We start from the raw sequence: 24,173 nt of genomic DNA on the forward strand, positions 1-24,173 counted from the left end.
GAAACAGTCAACAAAACAAAGAGGCAACCCACAGAATGGGAGAAGATATTTGCAAATGACACTACAGATAAAGGGCTGGTATCCAAGATCTATAAAGAACTTCTCAAACTCAACAAAGGGCTGGTATCCAAGATCTATAAGGAACTTCTCAAACTCAACACCCAAAAAACAAATAATCAAGTAAAAAATGGGCAGAAGACATGAACAGACAGTTCTCTAAAGAAGACATACGAATGGCTAGCAGACACATGAAAAAATGTTCATCATCATTAGCCATCAGGGAAATTCAAATCAAAACCACATTGAGATAGCACCTTACACCAGTTAGAATGGCAAAAATTGACAAGGCAAGAAACAACAAATTTTGGAGAGGTAGTGGAGAAAGGGGAACCCTCTTACACTGTTGGTGGGAATGCAAGTTGGTACAGTCACTTTGGATAACAGTGTGGAGGTGCCTCAGAAAATTCAAAATAGAGCTACCCAATGACCCAGCAATTGCACTCCTGTGTATTTACCCCAAAGACACAGATGTAGTGAAAAGAAGGGCCATATGCACCCCCATGTTCATAGCAGCAATGTCCGCAATAGCCAAACTGTGGAAAGAGCTGAAATGCCCTTCAACAGATGAATGGATAAAGATGTGGTCCATATATACAATGGAATATTACTCAGCCATCAGAAAGGATGAATACCCAACTTTTACATCAACATGGATGGGACTGGAGGAGATTATGCTAAGTGAAATAAGTCAAGCAGAGAAAGTCAATTATCATATGGTTTAACTTATTTGTGGACATAAGGTATAGCATGGAGGGCATTAGGAGAAGGAAGGGAAAAATGAAGGGGGAGATCGGAGGGAGAGATGAAACATGAGAGACTGTTGTCTCTGAGAAACAAACTGAGGTTTTAGAGGGGAAGGGGGTGGGGGGATGGGTTAGCCCACAATGGGTATTAAGGAGGGCACGTACTGCATGGAGCACTGGGTGTTATACGAGAACAATGAATCATGGATCACTTCATCAAAAACTAATGATGTTTTGTATGGTGACTAACATAACATAATAAAATAAAATTTAAAAAAATAAAAAAAAATAAGGTAGTAAACCATATTGCATGTTACTTTTGAGGGAAAAATGCATTTTTTGAAATGTTTGTATTAATAAGGTCAATTTAATAATTAAGAGATATAATTAATTATATGCTGTGCTGATTATATACACCTTTTGTTTTATTATATCCAACTTGATTGTAGCTATGAAAATATCAAGGATTTTTTAAAAGGAAAATATAGTTGGAGAAAATGTTTTCTATTCAAATACAGTATTTGTGCTAATAATGATTTAGAAGAATGTAGAGGGACCCAAGGTGGTGAAAACCACCCAAGCACCTGAATAAGTAAGACTTGTTCCCAAACTCTGTAAAAGACTGGAGAAAAGAAGTTGGTGAAGGAATAACCGTTCATTATTTCCTGAGCTAAAATTTCTGCAGGAGTTCATAGGCTCAGTTTAGAACTTTCTTTCACAAGGTGAAAGAAGCTGCTGTAATGAATTTAGGGATGAGGAAATAATACAAGTAATATTTCTTTCATAATACTTTCTTATACACATTGCCACAAATTGAAAATATAAACACAGAACCTCTGAGCCATGAGATCCAGGTTTCAGCCTTGCCTCTACCATGGCTCAGAAACTGCAAAACCCTTTTCCATCCACTGCCAGCCACTTCTGACACAGAACATCCAGCCATGGATAAAAATATGCTGGTGCAGAATGCCAAACTGGCCAAGTAAATTGATTGATACATTGACATTGCAGCCTGCATGAAGTCTGTAACTGAGCAAGGAGCTGTATTATCCAATAAGGAGAGGAATCTTCTTTCAGTTGCTTATAAAAATGTCATAGGAGCCCATAGGTCATCTTGGAGGTTCATCTCAAGTATTAAGCTAATGATGTGAGGTGCTGAGAAAAACAGCAGATGGCTTGAGAATACAGAAAGCAATCTCAGAGGTGTCTGCAATGGTGTACTGTCTCTTTGGAAAAGTTACTTCACAAGCACAGAGCAAAGTCTTCTGCATGAAAATGTAAGAAGATTACTACTGATACTTGGCTCAGGTTGCTGCTGGTGGTGACCTTAAAGAGACTATGGATCTATCACAACAAGCACACCAAGAAGCTGTTTAAATTAGAAAAAGGAAACACAACCAAAACATCCTACAGTATTGGGTCTGGCTCTCATTTCTCTGTGTTTTATTGTGCTATTCTGAATTTCCTGGACAAAGACTGTTCTTTTGCAAAGACAGCTTTCTTTTCCAGTTTAATTGAAATATAACTAACATATAATATTGTGTAAGTTTAAGGTGTACAGAATAATGATTTAATATATGTATATATTGCAAAATGATTATCACAATAAGTTTAACATCTCACATAGTTAGAATATTTTTCCCTTGTGATGAGAACATTTAAGATTTATTCTCTTAGTAACTTTCAAATGTATGATATTAATTATAGTCATTATACATTACACCCAAAAACTTACTTATCTTATAACTGGAAGTCTGTAGATTTTGATCACCTTTACCCAATTCTCCCATGCCCCCCCCACCCCTACCTCTGGCAACCACAAATCTGACTCTATTTCTATGAGTTTGGTTATTTTAGATTTCACATATACGTGAGATCATACAGTACTTTTCTTTCTCTGTCTGACTTATTTTATTTAGCATAATGCCTTAAAGATCTATACATGGTGTCACAAATGGCAGGATTTCCCTCCTTTTTTATGGCTGAATAGTATTCCCGTGTTTGTGTGTACCTGTGTGTGCATGTATACACCACATTTTCTTTAACCATTTATCTACAGATGGACACTTAAACTACTGAGGCAGCTTTTGATGAAGCCATTGTTGAACTTAATATATAAAGTAGAGAGTCATACAAGGGCAACTAGGTAATAATGCACTGGCTGAGAAGCAGCTTGGCATGTGGACATAGGATCCCCAAGAAGACAAAGCAGGAGAAGGAGGGGAAAATTATCATAGAACACTACATCAAAAACTAATGATGTACTGTATGGTGACTAACATAACAAAATAAAAAAAAAAGGAGGGGAAAATTAACCAGACTTCCAACTTTAGTCTATTTTATTCTGAAATTCACACAGTGGACCATTTGTTATCCATAATGCCCTTTTTTTGTTTTTTGTTTACACTTTATAACATGTATATGTTACTTCTATTTGAATTTCTATTTTTCCCCATATGGTTTTTGTGTTTAATATTAGGAAAATAGAACCAGTTAACATATAGAGATTATTTTTTTTTTTAAGATTTTATTTATTTATTTGAGAGAGAGAGAATGAGAGAGCACGAGAGGGAAGAGGGTCAGAGGGAGAAGCAGACTCCCTGCTGAGCAGGGAGCCTGATGTGGGACTCGATCCCGGGACTCCAGGATCATGACCTGAGCCGAAGGCAGTCGCTTAACCAACTGAGCCACCCAGGCGCCCAACATATAGAGATTATTTTCATTTCTTTTTTTCACATTTAGACTTGATTTGTTTCTCCATTGATTCTGCTTTTGTTTTATCAAGATATTTCATCTTGCTTTAATAAAGTTTTGCTGTTTTTTCATATAGGCTGCTTAACTTTTATTACTTTTCCTAGATATTTTATCATTTTGTTTGGCTATTGTTAACTAAATTGTTTAGTTTTATTATATTAGGTGTATAATTTAATACAATGAAATGATTACAACAAGAGGTCTATCATTCATTACCACATATAGTTATAAAATTTTTTTTCTTGTGATGAGAACTTTAAAGATTTACTTTTAGCAACTTTCAAATATACACAGTATTTTTAAAATATTTATTTATTTGAGAGTGAGAGAGAGAGAGAGTGTGCAAGCATGAGTGAGGGGAGGAGCAGAGGGAGAAGGAGAGGAGGAAGCAGGCTCCCCACTGAGCAGGGAGTCCAATGCAGGACTTGATCCCAGGACCCTGGGATCATGACCTGAGCTGAAAGCGGACACTTAACTGACTGAGCCACCCAGGTGCCCCAAACAATGATATTAACAATGATAGTCACCATGCTGTACATTCCATTCCATTGCTTATTTATTTTATAAATGGAAGTTGATAAATTTTGACCCCCTTTACCCATTTCACCCATCCCTCACCCCTGCCTCTGACAACCAACAATCTGTTCTATCTATGAGTTTGTTTTTTTGCTTTTAGATTCTACATATAAGTGAGATCATATGGTATTTGTCTTTCTTTGTTGGACTTACTTCGCCTAACATAATGCTTTTAAAGGTCATCCATGTTGTCACAAATGGCAAGATTTTATTCTTTTTTATGGCTGAATAATATTCCATTCATGTATATGTATCATATTTTCTTTATCCATTTATCCATCAGTGGACACTTAGGTTGCTTATATGTTTGGCTATTGTAAATAATGCTACAACAAACACAGAGATGCATATACTTTTCAAGTTAGTTTTTTCATTTCCTTCAGATAAACACCCAAAAGTTGAATTTCTGCATCATATGGTTCTGTTTTTTATTTTTTGAAAAACCTCCATACTTTTTTCCATAGTGGCTGCACCAGTTTATATTCCCACCAACAATACACATGGGTTCCCGTTTCTCCATATCCTCACCAACTCTTGTTACTTTTTGTCTTTTTGATAATGGTCATTCTAACAAATGTAAGGTGATATCTCATTCTGGTTTTTATTTACATTTCTCTGATGGTTAGTGATGTTGAGCATCTTTTCATGTATCTTTTGGCTATCTCTATATCATCTTTAGAAAAATGTCTATTCAGATCCTCTGCCAATTTTTTTTTGCTATTGAGTTGTATGAATTCTTTATATAGTTTGGATATTAACCTTTATCATATATATAATTTGCAAGTATTTTCTCCCATTTGATAGATTTTTTTTTTTCATTTTATTGATGGTTTGCTTTGCTGTGAAGATGCTGTTTGGCTTTATTTAGTTCCACTTGTTTATTTTTGCTTTTGTTGCCTTTACTTTTGGTATCATATACAAAAATCATCACCAAGATTGATATCAAGGAGGGTACTATCTATGTTTTCTTCTAGTTTCATGGTGTCAGGCAGGCCTATGTTCAAGTCTTTAATCCATTTTGAGTTAATTTTTGTGTATGGTGTAAGAAAGTGGTCCAGTTTCATTCTTTTGCCTGTTGCAGTCCAGTTTTCCCAGCACTGTTTGTTGAAGAGACTGTCCTTTCCTCATTGTATGTTCTTGCCTCCTTTGTCATAAATCAGTTGCCACATGTGTGTGGGTTTATTTCTGAGCATTGTATTCACTTCCATTGATCTCTGTGTGTGTTTATGTCAATATATTACTGTTTTGATTACCATAGTTTTGTAATATAGTTTGAAATCAGGGAGCATAATGCCTCCAGTTTTGTTCCTTCTCAACACTGCTTTGGTGATTTGGGATCTTTTGTGGTTCCATACAAATTTTAGGGCTGTTTATTCTGTTTCTGTGAAAAATGCCATTGGAATTTTCTTAAAATTGCATTGATTATTTTAGGTAATGTGGACATTTTAACAATATTAATTCTTCCAATTCACGAGTGCAGAATACTTTTGCATTTTTTTTGTGTCTTCAATTTTTATCAGAGTGTCATAGTTTTCAGTGTATAAGTTTTTCACTTCCTTGGTTAAGTTTATTCCTAGGTATTTTATTCTTTTGAATGCAATTGTAAATGGGATTATTTTCTTAATTTCCTTTTCTGATGCTTTGTTATTAAGTGTAGAAATATGACAGATTTTTGTGTATTGATTTTGTATCTTGCAACTTTACTAAATTTATTTATTCTAAAAGTGTTTTGGTGGGGTCATTAGTGTTTTCTATATATAATATGTTATCTGCAAATAGTGACAGTTTTATTTCTTCCTTTCCAATTTGGATGCCTTTTTTTTTTTTTTCCCTAATTGCTCTGGCTAGGACTTCCAATACTGTGTTGAATCAGAATGGTAAGAGTGGACATCCTTGTCTTATTCCTGATCTTAGAGAACAAGCTTTCAGCTTCTCACAGTTAAGTATGATGTTAGCTGTGACCATGTCATATATGGCCTTTATTATTTTGAGGTATGTTCCTTCTATACCCACTTTGTTGAGAGTTGTCATCTTCAAGTGGTCCATGTGGGGATGTGGAAATTTTATTAGTGTTTTTGCTACATGATGGCTTTACAGTGGCCTGTGTTAAAACTCCTTCTATGTCTAAGCAAAGAAAACTGACTACAGATTGATTTGTCCTGGTATGGGATAGCAGAGATAACTGGTTTCTATCACAGTTATAGTTATTGTGGGTACTCTAAGGTTTGGAGTACTTCTAAGACGATAGTAGAAGTAGATACCCCATGGATATTACACTTTGAACCATGAGCTACCTGTGGAATACACAATCTTATTGTGCAAATCTTTGACTATAGTTGTAGAAGTGTTCCTTTGGACAAAGTTGTAAACCATTTAGTCTAGAGTAGGGCAGAAATTTTTCACATTCCATTATTTGTAAAATTACCCATTGTTTTTTTCATTATTTTTGTAATACTCATTTTATTTTCATTTAAATATTTTAAGCAAAGTAAGCATAGACTTATAAGATGCAGTTAAAGTTGAATTCTTGATATTCATTTTTTATATATATTAAATAGAGAAGTAAAAAAGCAAAAAACAATAAAAAAGTACTTAACTTTTTTAAGGTTTTTTGCTTTTGTGATATTTAAAAAACTTATTAAACATGCATGTACTATAAAAATAGTTAACAGGGAAATAACAAGATAGTGGTTAGTTTTGTTTAATATCTTATGAAATTCTTATGAACATCTAAGCATAATTAATAATGTCTATCAAGTTGATGTAAGTGGAACAAAAGTTTTATACATGGAGAAAAAATAGAAACATTAACTCTTAGTTTTTCTTTTACTTTATTTTTCAGTTTAATTTTAATGTTTAGAAATACATTTTATATTTTTGGATGTCAACATTAGCTTACAAGGTACTTAGAAGGTACTTTCATCACGTTTTTGCCCTGCTTTGGGGGTACGCTTTTTTTTTAAATTTTATTTTATTATGTTATGTTAATCACCATACATTACATCATTAGTTTTTGATGTAGTGTTCCATGATTCATTGTTTGCGTATAACACCCAGTGTTCCATGCAGTACGTGCCCTCTTTAATACCCATCACCAGGCTAACCCATCCCCCCACACGCCTCCCCTCTAGAACCCTCAGTTTGTTTCTCAGAGTCCATAGTCTCTCATGGTTCGTCTCCCCTTCTGATTTCCCCCTCTTCATTTTTCCCTTCGTGCTATCTTCTTTTCTTATTTTTTAACATATAATGTATTATTTGTTTCAGAGGTATAGGTCTGTGATTCATCAGTCTTACACAATTCACAGTGCTCATGGTAGCACATAGTGTAACTGGTTTTAATATATACTTTTCACCACCCTTTGCTTTGGCTTTAGAAAGCAAAGGAAATCATTTATTGATTTATAATGCTTTGAAATTTTAGTTATTTTAACAAAAATAACTTAAGTACTGTTCATAGATGATCTAAAAATTGTCTTATTCATTGGTGAGGAGATGAACATGTGAATATGCTAGAATATCTTTAAGAAATAAATACTGAAAGATTAAGCCAGTAGAATGTTTAGAGCTTAAGATACACATGCCTTTTCTGCTGAAACCAGAATGTTGATAGTAGCAGCAGCAGTTGGAGAGGTCCAGGATCCAGTGAGACACTGATCTTATCAGGGGCATTACACTAATGTGGAATCAGAGTGGAATATGAAGAGTCTTTCCCAAGCATGAGAGTGAGCAACAGGAGGTGAGTGAAATGTGGAATGACTTTGGGCAATAAAGCTGGTGTCATGACATTTTGGATGAAGACTTTCTAAACCATGTTTTAAATATTTAAATAGCTGTTGACTGATTAGCAACTTTGGCTTTTCATTTTTTGAGATATTAGAGAAAGATCTCTGAGTTATATTTGAAGATTTTGTTCTACTTTAAGAGAAAATCCATACCTTATTTTGCATTTTAATTTGTAGATGATATATAAATAAATATCAGGGTTTTAATAAATCAAATAACAGCTTTTACTATAGATTAATATTGGATCTTACAGTAGAAATAATTTTATAATGAAATACATATAAATCTGTAAGGAACTGAATATACAAATGGACAATTTCCGGGCCATAAATGAAAATAGAACTCTGACCCACAAACTTTTGTAGTAATCAGCTCCAAATGGCAGAACTTGATCAATAAGTGCCAGCTTCCTAATTTTTTTCTTGCTTTAAAAATAGGACTACTTGGGGCACCTGGGTGGCTCAGTCGGTTAAGCGTCTGCCTTCGGCTCAGGTCATGATCCCAGGGTCCTGGGATTGAGTCCCACATCGGGCTCCCTGCTCAGCGGGAAGCCTGTTCTCTCTCTCCCACTCCCCCTGCTTGTGTTCCCTCTCTCACTGTGTCTTTCTCTGTCAAAAAATAAATAAATAAAATCTTAAAAAAAAAAAAATAGGACTACTAGAGAAAACCAAATATGCTTCCCTAACCAATCCCATAAAGTACCCCGCTTCTAGTTAACCCTTCTCTAGATTCCTCACACCAACATCTTTTAATCAGGGCATACCTGAAACCTTCCCTTTTTTCCACTTGAAAACTTTTACACTTCCCTGATGGCCTTTGAATCTCTGCCAAATTCAAGTGATGGTGGCCGACTCCATTGCGATAGTAATGTCTGAATAAATAGCCTTTGCTTGTTCTCATTTGGGTAGTCTTCATTTATTTCCACATCTGGAAATATACATGTATGGGATATCGAAAATTATAAAATCCTAACAATTATCTAAGATTTAATAATTACTCAATATTAAATAATCTCATGACTGTAAAAATTTGGTGAATCTCAGCTAGACACTGAAAAGCAGTCAATTCTAAATTAGACAAAGCTTTCCAACCATTTCTTGATTTTAAAATATAGATTTTCACATTCACACTTTTAAAAATAACTGAGATCATCTGAAAGTTATTTTAATATATAATTTATAGTGGTCCTTTGAGTCGTTAACCCAGGATCATACCTGATAATTTAAAGTTTTATCTAGAAAAGAATTTTGACTTTCAGTTAGTTGGCAAGGAATATCCAATATTTAGATAAGAGATTCAATTATCTTTTCATAGAAGCCAAGATGATTAGAGTTCAGAGAGCCAGAGGCACTATGCTGTTTCATTTTAATGTATAGCTAAACCAATTCTATTTTTAAGTATATATTTCATTTCAAGAAATTGGATCTGCCTTAAGAGCCATAAACACACTACTGTGTTCATATTTATTGTTTTTAAACTATTGCATTAAGTCTGTTCTGTTAAATAACAGAAGCACTTAACTTTATAAAAATCTCCCTGGAGTTTTCTTCTGGACTACTGTTTAGTTATGTTCAAACACAAACTGTAATAGACAATGCAAAAAGAACTTTTCTAGGGGCTTTAAGAGATGAAACAGGCGCCTGGGTGGCTCAGTCGGTTAAGCGTCCAACTCTTGATTTCTGCTCGGGTCATGATTTCAGGGTTGTGAGATAGAGTTCCGTGTCTGGCTCTGAGGTGGGGGTTGAGCCTGCTTAAGGTTCTCTCTCTCTCTCCTTCTGCCTTTCTCCCACACCCACCTCTCCTCTTGCATGCTCTCTCTTTCTCTAAAAAAGAAAAAAAAGAAGCAAAAGTGAAAAAAATACCTGTTAATGTACATTTCAGTAAGGAAACCCAAGGACTTCCTAATGGTTCTCAACCTTTTCTAGTCTTTTTAATCATCATCATATCAATGCAAACACACATTGTGCTTATTATGTGCCAGTTGGTGTTCTAAGAACATAAGAGGTATGAACTCATGTAATCCTTGTACCAATTCTGGGAGGTGATTTCCCTAGTTTTATGTGGGTAAATTAATTGGCTTGTTGAATGCTTTACTTTTAAATTCTTTTTTTGTTGTTGTTATTCTAAAGATTGAAAGCAGTGAATAGAATATGAACAGTAATTAGAAAAAAATTAAGCAGGAAAGCCACATACACACAAAATGGATTCACATCCATGTCCATTTGCCTGTAAAATTGCCAGATAAGTGTTTTGCATATAGAGCAGTAAGTTTATTTTCCTCATGTCTTCTTTTAGTTGTATGGTTTCTTAGATCTATGAGTTAGCACTTCTCCAAAGTCCTCTACTTTGACTTTAATATCACTATATCCTTGGGGATACTAAAAATTACATTTCAAGCTTAAGGGATTTGTTGTCTTTAGAGAGCATATAAAACATAACTCAATTTTTCCCAAGCGTTTAACTTTCAAGCTCTGTTTATTTGTTATTTAATGTCGTTTACAGATTTTTTTCATTAGTTATTTCTTCAGCTCTTTGATTGTTCTATAATAGAGATATATTGATTATTCTTGTGAATGAGTGATTGAAGCAAAAAAATTCCTAATTCTATATCCAGAAATCAGGAAATAGCTAACAAAATGAATCAATGTCAAAATGTATTTATTGAATAGAAAGTTGGATGATAATTCAACTCTGCATAGGGATAAATGTGATCACTGAGAATAGTGGAAGTGTTAGATTAATATTTTATTGATTTGTGAAAAAGAACAGGAATGTGGTCATGATCTCTGCTTTTCAAGAGGATATTACTTCTGGGGTGCCTATTTTGATCACAATTAATACTTTAATCAGAAAATGATTATATGGCGATCAACTAGTTAAAATGTTACTCAAAAGTATCTGAAAATTTTGAGTGTGGCTGTGGAAAGATCAAGTAGGGCAAGTTGATTTGGTTAGTGATTCATATATAGAGTTAATAGAGGAATGGACCCTAGTAAAAATAGTTATATACTGCATAGTAATGTGTTTAGTCTCAGATATTTCATTCAAATAATCAGTTTAGAATAATTTGTAATGAAACATGTTGCATATTATAGTGGGTTGATTTGTGGTCCCCCCAAAGATATGCCCTAATCCTAACCCTCAGTACCTATGACTGTGAATTTATTTGGAGAAAGTGTCTTTGCAGGTATAATTAAATTAAAGGTTCTTAAAAGAGAGTAAAAAAGAAGTAAGAACTATGTATTGGACAAGTCCATTAAATAGAATATTGTGAAGAGATGCTAATATAAGGAAAGATGGGTAAGGTAGGAGGCTAATTCTGAAATAATAAACTATGGTTTGGAAATTTATATGAATGAATGAATGGATTAATGAATGAAATACCCCCAGATGAAGGCATCCTGAATCACCCAGGTGGCCCCTAAGTCCAAAGAAACGTCTTTATGTGAGACACGGGATAAAACCATGTGAAGATGGAGGCAGAGACTGGAGTGATGTGTCCACTAGCCAGAAGCTAAGAAAGAATCATGAACAGATTCTCGCTAAGAACTTCAGGAAGCAATCAATCCCGCCAGCATTGATTTTGGACTTCTGGCTTTTTTTTTTTTTTTTTTAAGTCATCAAGTTGTGAAAATTAGTTAGAACATCTCTAGTAAACTAACACACTTTTGCAGAGACTAAAATGTCAGATTGTAAAACTAAAACAGAAAAGTAGTTCCAGCATATTGATTTGACAGGAATTAAGTAGAGGATTAACTCTAAATAATGAGTCATCCTTATTTTTATTTCATAACTATAACAAGCTTAAAAGAATTAGTTGAATTTGCAACAGCTCTTGATTTAATGTTATGTTCCAACACCATTGAAGATAGAGAAATAATATAAATGCATATAGTGAAGTCAAAATTTATAAGCAGAAACTGATTAAAAATGAAAATTAATTTGGAATCCAACCATCTAAAATATCTTGGGGAAATACTTCCTGAAACATAAATATTCAGGGGGAAAGTCACTTGGGAAACCCTTAAATGCTTAAGTAGAATATGCAAGTTATTAACCACATGGTATTAATTGCTGTGAGATTAAATAGCTAAAGCAAACAACAATATTTATGAACAAAGTCTTCCTAATTTTCAGTCAATTATTGTTTGCATAATTAGTTAGCAATTTCATCATGTATGTAGCAGTTATTTAAAATCAAGTCAATAGAATTCCATCATATTTTTTGGAGATGATTTTATGCCCTAAATTAGGCTGACTCATAGAAAAATGCTCCAAATTTATCTATTTAAATTAAACATCTATTTAAAAGAGCAACTAACTTACATAATTTAGGTCCGATACTTTATCCTCTTAAAATGTATTTTAGAAAACGATTAAGTAGTATTTAAAAAAAGTCTACCCAAATTATACAGAATCTGGATAGTTATTGTCACTGCGAACTATTCTCAGAATAAATATATATATCTAAATGCCAGAACTTTTACTTATTCATAAACTTCGCAGAAGATAGAGTTCTCATTAAACAAATAAAATGTGGCATCAAGCCAAGGGGATGAGGAGAATAAAAATCTCACTTTGGATAAATGTCTAATCATTGTTGACTAATTAATTCAACTCTTTTATTTCTATTATAAGCTTTTCTTACTTGATATTAAAATATATAACAAACAGAGTTTCAAGAATATATTTTGAAAGATGCTGTGTCAAAGTAAAGGTTCTCTCCTGATGAGATTTTTAATTAATTAGAGAAAAGTTCAGCAGAGGTTTAATATGAAAAAACTTCACTGTAAATATGTTTGGTAATGCTACAACTTATTTTGATGTGCTACTGAGTAAAATAAGTTTGTAAGGCAATATGGAAATATGTTTTAGTAACTCAAGTTTCTCTTTATCAAAACATTGTATTAAGCTTTATTCTGTAAAGTTTTTATTGCAGATGAAAGTAGGTATGTCAGGAAACTATTAGACATGTTTTAGTATTAGATCCATTTTGGATTTGATTCCTTGCCCTACAGTATTGAATGAGCTAACCAATGTAAAGCACATCACATAGTAAATGAAACAGATAGGTACTCGATGAATGCTATTTAATTTTACATATGAAATTTTATTTTTTTAATTCATTGTTACTAGATGTTTTAAAAACTTTGGGGGGTACCCATTCTCTCATTTTAAAATCTGGAAAAATATTTGAAGATATTAGTGGATTTTAATGAATCTGTTATTGAAAATATGTATCTTTTTCACATTTATTAATTAGAAAATTGGCATGGATTAGAGTTCATGTGTGTTCTCTATGATAGGATAAATAGCTGGATATTTCTGATATTTTCTTAAGTGATGTCAACATCAGGATGTGGATATTTGTAAATACTTTTGCCTTAACGTTCCTGCTTTCTTCATCTCCACCAACCTTCACCTTCATACCATTTTAACAACCCAGCCCCACGAACATACATTGGATTTTGTCTTTTAGAATTGCTGTCTTTTGAAATTGTTAGAAGCAGAATTTTCTTTGCCTGCTGTGTTCACTGAATCTGATCTCATGGAGACTTCTAAGGCCTCGATCTCTCTCTTTCTTTCTTTCTCTCTCTCTCTCTCTCTTTTCTGCCTCTCTCTAACTCTCTGTTTCTTTCCTGTTTTTCATTTATTATTTTTACTAATTTATTGGGGCTTTCCTGTCTTTACTTTCTTCTCATTTTTAAAACATATCGAATGGTCAATATGAGCCACACTGTTTTTATTGCAATCAGTAGGAAAAACAGGTAAGTCTGATTAAGGTCCCCCAAAAAAGGGGGGGATAAATAATAACTATAGAAAAGGCAGGTTTTAGCTTGTCCTCACAGCAACCTGGAAATGGATGGTTTATTCAATAGATGGCACTAAAACAATTGATCAAACAGGTGGGAAAACAAACTAAAATATTTATTTATTTATTTTAGAGAAAGAGAGTGAGAATGTGTGCATGCGGATGCATGCCTGAGGGAGGGAAGGGGCAGAGGGAGAGGGAGAGAGAGAATCTTAAGCAGGTTCTATGCCCAGACGGAGGCCTACATGGGGCTCGATCTCACGACACTGAGATCATAACATGAGCCAAAATCAAGAGTTGGTTGCTTAACTGACTGAGCCACCCAGGTACCCCTAAAATACTGAATTTAATTTATATTTTATTTCTACATAAAAATAAATTGAAGATCAAAAAAATAAAAATAAATTGAAGATCTACTTATAAAAGCAAATCTATATCTCTAAAAAGAATTATACGAAAATCTTCATAAATTTGAGGTAGAGAAGAAGGACAAAGGAGAAATAATATATCTTACAACCTTAAGTTTTATATTTATATATATCTGTACCACAAAATACCATAAATAGGGTTCAAAGCAAGCTGCAGATTAAACATTAGTAATGTATACAACTGACAAAAAGTTGATAACCAGAGTATGAAAATAATTTCTACAAATTGAAAAGAGAAAACACAGAATGGAAAATTGGCTAAGAATATTGTATCAGTCAGGGCTCAGTAAGAACAAAGGGAGATTTGGAGAGAGTTTAAGACGTGGACTATTTACAAAGGCAAGAGCAGGATTTAGGAAATCAGCTAGGGACAGACCAGTTCTGTAGGGCCAGCAGAAGAAGAAAGAAAAATGGAGTAAAGGAAGAGAGAAGTTACCAGAACACAAAAAAATTAAGGAGGCCTCCTGACTGGAGCTGTAGCCTCTGGTAGAGGGACACACCAACCCACAGCAACCAGCAAAGAGAATGCCAGTGGGACAGTGGGACAGTGGGACAAATATCTAATATCTCTTCCTTCCTAATCTCTGGATTTTCTGCTGATATTAGAAACTTAGAGTGTTTCAGGTATTGTCCTTATCACAGAATAGCAAGAAGTTGGTGTTGGGATAATTTCTATAAACTTCCTGACAAGCACAGCCTGAGCTTTTCTAGAATACCTACTGTGAAAGGGCATTTATTTATTACCTTTTAAGACTGCTCACTCTTATTTAGGGAAAGGTTTGATTTTAGAGTTTCTCTCTTGTGTGTCTCCATAGGACTTCTACCCAGTATCCTTGGTTTGATCTACGTGAACCATAATAAAAAAAATGTCAATTCCCCCTTCCACAGGATAACTTGTCTATATTTAAGTCATCATGCTTTTTGAGATTATTTTTATCTTGGGTTGTCTTTTGTACCACATGGGAAATGAAGCTTATGGGCAGGACTGGCCTTAAACAAATTTGTTCATCAGGGAGTATTTGTCTTTACTAACAACTCTCTAGGGCATCCACACCAGGTACATCTTCTTGGTCCCACTGATTGCCATGTCCCACTTAAGGTACAGTCTTGTTGCCACCCAGTTACCAACAACTCCATCCATCCCAGCACTCACTGGTCAGTTGAAGCCATAACATTCTTTTGATACTAGCTCTCCTACCATTATTATTATTATTTATTTTATAGGTGTATTTGTGTTTTTATTCTGTATTTAAAGGTCTTAAGAATAGGGAAAAGCTGGGGTGCCTGGGTGGCTCAGATGGTTAGGCGTCTGCCTTTGGCTCAGGTCATGATCCCAGGGTCCTGGGATCGAGCCCCACATCAGGCTCCTGACTCAGCGGGGAGCCTGCTTCTCCTCCTCCCTCTGCCTCTCTCCCTGCTCATGCTCTATCTCTCCCTCTCTGTATCTCTGTGTCTCAAGTGAATAAATAAAATCTTTAAAAAAAAAAAAAGAATAGGGAAAAGCTGTATTTTCTTGGTATCATCATTAACGATCATTTTCAATTTTATAATAGCTAACATTTATTATATGCTTACCATATGACAATGTTCTAAGCCTTTATAGGTATTAACATTTCAAAGTAACCTCATAAAATAGGTAGTATTATGTTCCATATCTTACTTATAAGGACACGTAGGTATTTAGAGATCAAACAGTTATTTCAAGATTACACACATAAGTACTGGAACCACTGTTTGAACCTGGGCAGTCTGGCTTCAGTGCTTACTGTTATAACCACTATGTTACTCTGTCTCCCAAAATCTAAAATAGGAACTTTAATTGGCTCTTACATACTTTCCTTGGATGTGTTAATCTGTGCCCATTTTTAAGTGTCACTTAGATACCGGGTATATCTCCTACACTTCATTCATATCTTTATTTTGAACTGCAAAGTGTGTGACTTGATATAGAAGCATTATTACAATGTCAGACTTAAACTATCCCAAAATAAGTTAATTATTTTCCACTCAAAACCCTGCCTGGTCTTATGTTCCTTCTTTCATTAAATGCAATCATCTTACATCAATTTGCCCAAACTAGAGATTAGGCTTCCTCATAGATTTTTCCTATTCCCATGTTCTACCACCTCTAATTAATCTCAAAGTCCTATAAATTCTACCTCTTCAATATTTCTCTACAGAGCCGTTTGCTCTCCATTTTTACTGTTATTGCTTTAGTTCATGTTTTCATAATTTTCACTTAGGCTATTACAGTTCTAGCCCCAGGAAAGTCCTCTTCTCAAATGTTGCTCCCTTCCAATGGATCTACCATAGCACAGCCAGGGGACTTTATAAAACGTAAAAGTGATTCTGTCATGTGCCTGTTTGAAATGCTTAAATGTCTCCCTAACTCTTTCAGGATAAAAGACAGACTACAGCAAATCAAACAAAACCTTCAAAATTTGGCTTTGTTCATTTTTACAGCCTTACATATTGTCATACATTCTTAAGCAACCTGCTATATGCTATATTCTCTGCCTAGGATGACCTATCCCTCATGGCCTGTCTTTGACTGACTCTTAATTTTTTGAAGATTAGTTCAAATATTGCCTTCCCTTGGAATTGTTCCCTATGGCTACCTACACTCTGATTAGTTTCCCTTATCTTTACATATGTACATCTTGTTTCTTCTGTATGATTTTGGCAGTAAAGCAATGGTTGATTCTTACTTTTTTCCTTTCTATTTTCCTGATGGCCTGTGAGTTTCTTCAGGGCAAATGTTACACTTGCTATTGTTGTAGTCCCAATATTTAGCACAGTGCATGGGTAACGGGACCTACAACAAAACTTAGCTGGATAAATGTCAATAATGCCTCCTAGTCTATTAACAGAAATCAGAGAGCTGAAGGCCAAGATGAGAAAATATTTTGTTTATGTGCTAGATCTCACTGTTTGAGGAGCTACCTGGAGCATGGTCTTAACATGAATTCTAAGGCAACATTTAGGCTCGGTGGAATTTATTATTGATGTTTTATGAGACTGGTAGGGAATAGGGAGAAATAGCATTTTCCTACCTTCATACTGTCCCAACAATATTTTTCATTAAGATTTGCCTTCAGATAGGAAATTGTCAAAGATTAAGAAGATGTTAATGTTCCCTAAAGTTAATTAAAAAATAATGAAATCTTTGAGACTTATTCCAAGGGCTGGAAACTTGCCTTTGTCCTTCAAATTATACCACTGCTTTAAACAATAGGAAGCAGTATAGTAGGGTAGTTAAGTTCTAGGGTTGAGGTGTCAGTCAGTGTTAGTTCAATACTTTATTCTACCTCTTATTATTTGCTTGATCTTGGGCAAGTAACTTAAACTCTCCTGGCTTCAGTTTCCTCATCCAGAAAATGGGAGTAATAGCACTAATACCCGCTATTATAATTCTATTGTATTTCTACAAGCATGTCCTATTGATAGATTTAAACCCAACACAGCATTATAGGTTAAATCAAATTACATGTACTATTAGTAGGTATATTTAGCTTACATAATGTGGGACTTCACCATAGCTTGCCTTTATGTAACGCAGGATGTAATTGACTCACAGTGGAGCTGAGTAATTCTAAGCAGATCAGTTTACATTGTGCAATGTGTCATGTAGGCAGATAATGATAAGTATCACTATTAAGTTCCTTCTGCATGCTGGGTATGGTTTAGGTCCTTTATACATCTGCTAAAATAATATGTGTAAAAATCTTAGTACAGTGTTTAACACATTGACATATAGATATGCTAACAGCATTATTTATAATCTTCACAAAAAGTAGATTGAGAAAATGGATTTATATATTATATATGTTAATCTAGTCACTATGGTTAGCAAAGGCATAGTCAGTGCCTATATTTATTAAGCACTTCGTATGTGACAGATACTGATTCTAACTTCAGTAATTCCTAGATCATCTGTTACCTCAGATAACCCTTATGAGATCATGTGATACTTCCAAACATTGGCAAATGAACACAATGCTCTGGTTAAATTGAATATGATGATATGTTAGTAAGAAGAGTTAATAATGCGAATGAGTTTCTAAGAAGGAACTTGGGGATAGAAGCTCATCCTTGTGGAAAACTCCTCTTGTGGCCACTATGCTAATATACTATGTACTAATTTCTCACAAAGATCAGGATTTTAAAGGAGTGTGAAATTACCAGAAGGAGGCGCACCTGGGTGGCTCAGTCGTTAAGCGTCTGCCTTCGGCTCAGGTCATGATCCCAGGGTCCTGGGATCGAGCCCCACATCGGGCTCCCTGCTCGGCGGGAAGCCTGCTTCTCCCTCTCCCATTCCGCCTGCTTGTGTTCCTGCTCTCGCTATTTCTCTCTCTGTCAAATAAATAAATAAAATCTCTAAAAAAAAAAAAAAAAAAAGAAATTACCAGAAGGAATGTATTTCTTACCCACATTTTTGGCTCTTTCTTAGAGCAGGGAAAGTCATCTTCGGGAGTCTGGACCTGTCCTTTAGAGCCAAATTTCTACATGACTGAAAGCTAAGCTTGATAGGTTTCAGCCTCAAGAAAAGCTGAATACTTGATCATGCAGACACTGAGCCCATGATATCTCACAACACAAGTGTTTAAACCAGCCTTCTCAGAACAATAATGACGTGTGTTTAGCAGCTCTTTTATTTCATTTTAGAGTTGTTAAAAGAATATTAAAGTAAAACCATGGAAATGAGACTCATCTGTATAAGCATGTTTAAGTAGGGATTACATAGAGATGAGTTATCTGAAAGTATCTGCACTTCTAAGCATTCGAATGTGGTTCTTAGTCACTGATCCCAAGTTAAATTTGATTGCATCAGGCTTTTATCCTTTATTTTCAATAACAAAAATCACACCCAGCAGTATGACAGCTAAAGCAGCCCTGAAAATTAAGTATTTTGCTGAGAAGAAGGAAAGCCTCATAAGTGGGCTTGGTTAAGGGTTTTTTTTTTTTTTTTTAATTTTTTTTTTAAGAACCACATAGCTTATTTTTTTCTTAGCATTTGGTGGTTTGAGGACTACTGGGCCGTGGAGCCGAATGTGCTGCAGTGGTTAATTTAAAGTTCTAAGGGAGTTTAAAACAGCATGCGTTTTTCATCACAGATAGGTTAAAAGGTTTTTAAAGTATTCTACTTATTCATAGGCAGCTGGAATTCAGTAGGATTGCATATCTGCCAAGACTTTAGCAAATATCATCCCCAATTTGGCCCTGTAAAGGACAGCACTAGAAATTCTCCACACTTTTCCTACCTGGAAATAGACTGCAAATTTTATGGCAACTTTAGCTGTGAACTCTTCATTTCAAGGCTCTACATCTTCATTTTAATATGCATTGCTGTTCTTTATGTGTGTGCCCAAGGAATACTAAATTCATGGTAGGCTATGAATGACACAGGTCATTGTAGCTCACTTGAAATGGAGACTGCCTTTTCTACTCGTGACCACAGAGAGCACAAGTGTAGTTTTTATTCCTACTACTTTTATTTCTCCATTTGGGCCACAGCAGATTGGTTTTTACCAAAAAGAAATTATACTTTTCATGATCTTGCTGCCATGTATGAATATGTATCCTCTGTATGTATTGTCTAATCAGTGCATTTATTGATATCAATGTTGCCTTTTTATTCAAAATGAGAATGGTTTGATAAATAGAAGCATGTGGAAAAGTAAAAAAAAAAAAAGTCAAAATAGAGGGGTGGTTCATATAGCTGTGAGACATTGTTATCCGCTGGTGTCTTATAGAAAACCTGCTGCCTCAGACCTACTGTCGATAAAATAATGACACGTTATCAAAACTATACCACTGAGTTAAAATGGTTGATGTCAAACTAATTCTACCTCACCAGGTATTTCTTCCCATTTATAATACTCTTTTTAAAATAAAAAAGGGTCCACAAATTCAGATGTGTATATAATAGGGATGATATACAATTGTACATCAAGCTGACTGCAAGCAATCTGTCAAAAAACAAAGCTAAATTCTGAGTAATAAAATCCACCATATGATTGATATCTTGCATTAAAGTGCGAGTTGAAGAAAGCAATTTTGTTTATGGAAAAGTCTTGGCTTGGCACATTTTTCTTGTCACATAAAGATGGAAATCTTACCTTATGGTTGTAGATTACAGTTATATTTCAGCTTCTGTAATTGTAAAAGGACACACATCTGTTTTAAAATAAGAACAATTTTCTTCTGATAAAAATGAGCTCATTTTAATATAGTTCTTTTTTCCAATACATATGATATTCTCTTTGCTTTCATTCCCATGTTAACTCTTTTGTGACTCTTTACTGTTGTTTAGTAAACAAAGACACCTTCTAAGAATTTTCAGAGTTTCGAAATTGCTGTGTTTTGGGGCACTGTATGGTATAAACAATGAGTTAAAGATATAAAGCATTTACTTAACATTTAAGAGTATTGCAAATCGAAGAAAACTGGGTCAGCATGTTCTCATTTTTCTGCGTAGGAGAGAAATGAGTGGTGATGTTAAAAATCTTGTATAATTTCCTAAGCTCATCACTTTCCAATTTCTTTGTATTAACTACTTTTTAAATTAAACTTTCTAAAGATGCACAGTATTTCATAGGTTACAAAATGCTAACACATACATCATTAATCTTCATCTGTCCTTTGAAGTAAGAAATAATATTGTTACTATTCTTATGTTCCTATTTTGTATATTAGGAAACTGAGGCTCAGTGAGGTTAAATCATCTGCCCAAAGCTGATCTAGAATTTAGCAGATTCAAGTCTTTTGATGTAGTAGAATCCCAAATGATTTACTTGCCTTCTGACTAAAATATGGCTAGACCAAGTGTAGCCTTGGAGTTAAACTACTTTGTCCCAACTAGAGCTAAATTTAATAAAAAATGTTTTTGCTGTTTTTGTGTTTTTATAGGAGAGCACATAGGTCAGATAAGAGAATAGGAGCTGGAATTGAAACGGATGGAAAAGATAAATATGTTTTCATGCTACAAATAATTAATGTTGAATAAATATTGAGCAAAAATAGAAGTGTCAGTACTATAACAAACCTGTGTAAGATTTGTGAAAGTTGAGCAGTATATTCTCTCTTTGGATTATCTTTGTTTCCCATGCAGAAGTTTCTTTCTTAGGTAAAGGAGATTAGCTAAATCTGGATTCATCCTGGTGTTATTCAGGGCTGCATTTCTCTTTCTGATATCACAGCTTCATGTCCTTTTCTGCCTTCTGATTCCCTGTGGGGTAGGCTGGTTCTAAAAGGGTTACCAGGGATGGATTCCTGATTTCTGGAATTCTCTCCACTTGTGTGGGGGCTGCCCCTAGTAACTTGCTTCAAATGAAATAGAGTATGACAAAAGTGACAGATGCCATTTCTGAGATAAGGCTATAAAGACTGACTTCTGTCTTTCCCTCTCTTGCTCACTCCTCCCTCTTTGGCAGGCTTGGATAAAGCCAAGTCAGCTGAGTTGGTGGACACTTTGATGGCAGCCTAGTGAGAGACCTTGAGCTGGGGAACCTAGCTAATCTGGGTCCAGATTCCTGACCTACAGAAATTGTGAGAAAATACATACGTGTTTTTTTTTAAGTAGCTAAATTTTGTGGTAATTTGTCGCCCTCCTAGATATTCTGTGTCACATCATCTTATTTTAATGAAAGTTCTTATTATGTGGAACAATCTTAATGTGTTTGCCATTTATTACATCTCTTTCTTCAATTAAAATGTAAATCTTGTAAGAATTGAGACCTTTTTTGCTCATCTTTAGTTCCCCTAGTCTAGAAGAGCACTTGGCATATAGTTACTGGTACTCAGTAAAATTATTGGTTGAATGAGTGAATGGACAAATTTTGCTTAGGTCCTTGTTATTGTGTCTCTCTAAACTAGACAAATGGCTTAGGCAAGAGCATTTTCTCTTTATCTTTACCTACTCAAGGATTATTTCTCAAAAAAATTTTAACCTGCTGCTAAACTCCCATCTAACAACTGTTTTACTATTAACTTCTCCATGTCCAAAGGTCTTCATTTTCATTTTGCATAAAATTAGGTAAAAACAAAACAAAACAAAACCTGATTCTTTGACATACAGTACATTTTCACATTTGCTTTTCTCTGGATTCTGAGCTTGTGTTCACTGGTATTTTGATAGAGCAACATATCTGTGGTATTAAAATTGTTTTATTTTCTATGTTGTTTCACTGTGAAAGGTATTAGCTTCTTTAGAGAAATTCTCAAAAGTGAAAATAAGAAATATCTCCTCTCTCTCTCTCTCTGTCTCTTTGTTTCTCTTATTTGGTTTCCCTAAACTAGTGCCGATTTCATAAAAGGTAGGGAACTTCTGGCTTTTGGACCATGTCTGGTCTTGGTTTCAGTTCATCCAGGCTTCCGAGCAATTTTGCAATTGTCACTGATGTAGAAGCTCGTAAAATAAAGCACTTCTCTTGTTCTTTCATTTATTGTAAAACCTCTTAGGGTTTAAAATTACAGTAGTTAAAAAGTTATAAACAATAGGTTCAAAGTTCAAGAAGTATTGATGGTTGCAGTCTAGAGTTGTATCAAAAGTAAGTATCAAATGTATTGTTATATATCTTTGCTCATCGTCAGAAGCTTGCCAAGGGATACTAACTAATCCCGCATACCTTCATGTACTAATCCTGCATACCTTCATGTTTACAAATGATTTCTATTGTTGATGATTATATCCTCAAAAACCAAAATATTCAGCTGCCAGTGAAGTAAAGCAATTAAAGTTTATAGTCACCTGGTGTCTAATATTATTAACTACTTTTGAAATCTAGAGTAATTAACTAAAAATTCCAGTCAATAAATTTAACACACACAGTCCTGTGTGTTAGGGCAAGGTGTTTGGTGGGAGCGTAGGAGAGGCAAAGCAAGTTGGGAAAAGGAGAAGACAAATAAACATAGACCTAAAAGTCTTTTTAAATATTTTCAGTAGACTAAAGTCCTAACAGTCTTCTAGTGAGTGGGGAATTTAAGAATTCATTTTATAGAGGGAAAAGACAAGATTGGAGAGAAAGTGAAATAATATTTATAGAGTACCCATGATATGCTGGATACTATACTTTTGATCACTTATTACAATCTTAAAAGTACATTTCACTATCCCTGAGTAGATCCAATTCTGTCTTCTTACAACACAGCCAGAGCTGAAGTAAATAACACAAATGGTCTTTCTCTAACTTCAGCCTCAGCCAAGACCTTAACCAACTGTGAGTTAGCTTACTTTCCTTCTGACCCAAATAGGATTTCAAACGTTCTGTGCTTTAAGTCTCTCACTCTTTCCTTCCCACGTTACTCTTGGTTGATGATTTTGTGTCTTACTTTAGGGGCAAAATGGAAGCCATTAGACATTGCCTACTTCATTTCCCAATCCTCCCCACCCATTAATTTGCTGTCATCTATCCTTTCCTCCCTCTCTCCTGTTAACCTGGGTAAATTATATCTCTTTCCATCATGTGAATTAGATACTCTCTTGCCTTTTCAGAAACTAAGCTATCAAATACACCCTTTCTCTCCTTTATTTTCAGCTTATTTCTCTGAATGGAACCCTTCTTATTAGCAATTAAATATGCTACATGCAAGTATCTCTTCAATATATTTTAAATATAACATTTCAATATGTTATAAATGTATTTATACATTATTTTACATGTTAATTTTATTAATTACAAATCCACAGAACATTAATAATTATTATTTCCTCTACTGAGGAAAATAATTTTTCCCCTCCTCATATAAGCACATTGTTATTTTTTCATCTTAAAACCACCCTCCTTAGCTCACTTATGCTTCCAACTATTGCCCTCTTTCTGTCTTTCTTTCATAGCAAAACTCTTGGAAAGACTGTTGTGTACTCCTATTTCTAATTTTTTTCTCTTCTTTTCTCTCATCAAGCTTCTTGTATCAGGATTATCAATAAACATTATTAAATTCAGCAGTCACTTCTTTGCTGTGATATTTCTTGAAATTTCAGCAACATTTGCCATAGTTGATTATGCTTTTCCTCGA

General features: G+C 34.5%; 1 pseudogene; it reads left to right on the plus strand.

The window, feature by feature from the left end:
* Positions 1-1,688: 1,688 nt before the first annotated feature.
* On the plus strand, positions 1,689-2,368 carry LOC102734709 (14-3-3 protein zeta/delta pseudogene; annotated as a pseudogene).
* The last annotated feature ends 21,805 nt before the right edge of the window (positions 2,369-24,173 follow it).

The sequence above is a fragment of the Leptonychotes weddellii genome, chromosome 9, assembly GCF_054177405.1.
Source record: "Leptonychotes weddellii isolate Sample4059 chromosome 9, ASM5417740v2, whole genome shotgun sequence".
Classification (NCBI taxonomy): Eukaryota; Metazoa; Chordata; class Mammalia; order Carnivora; family Phocidae; genus Leptonychotes; species Leptonychotes weddellii.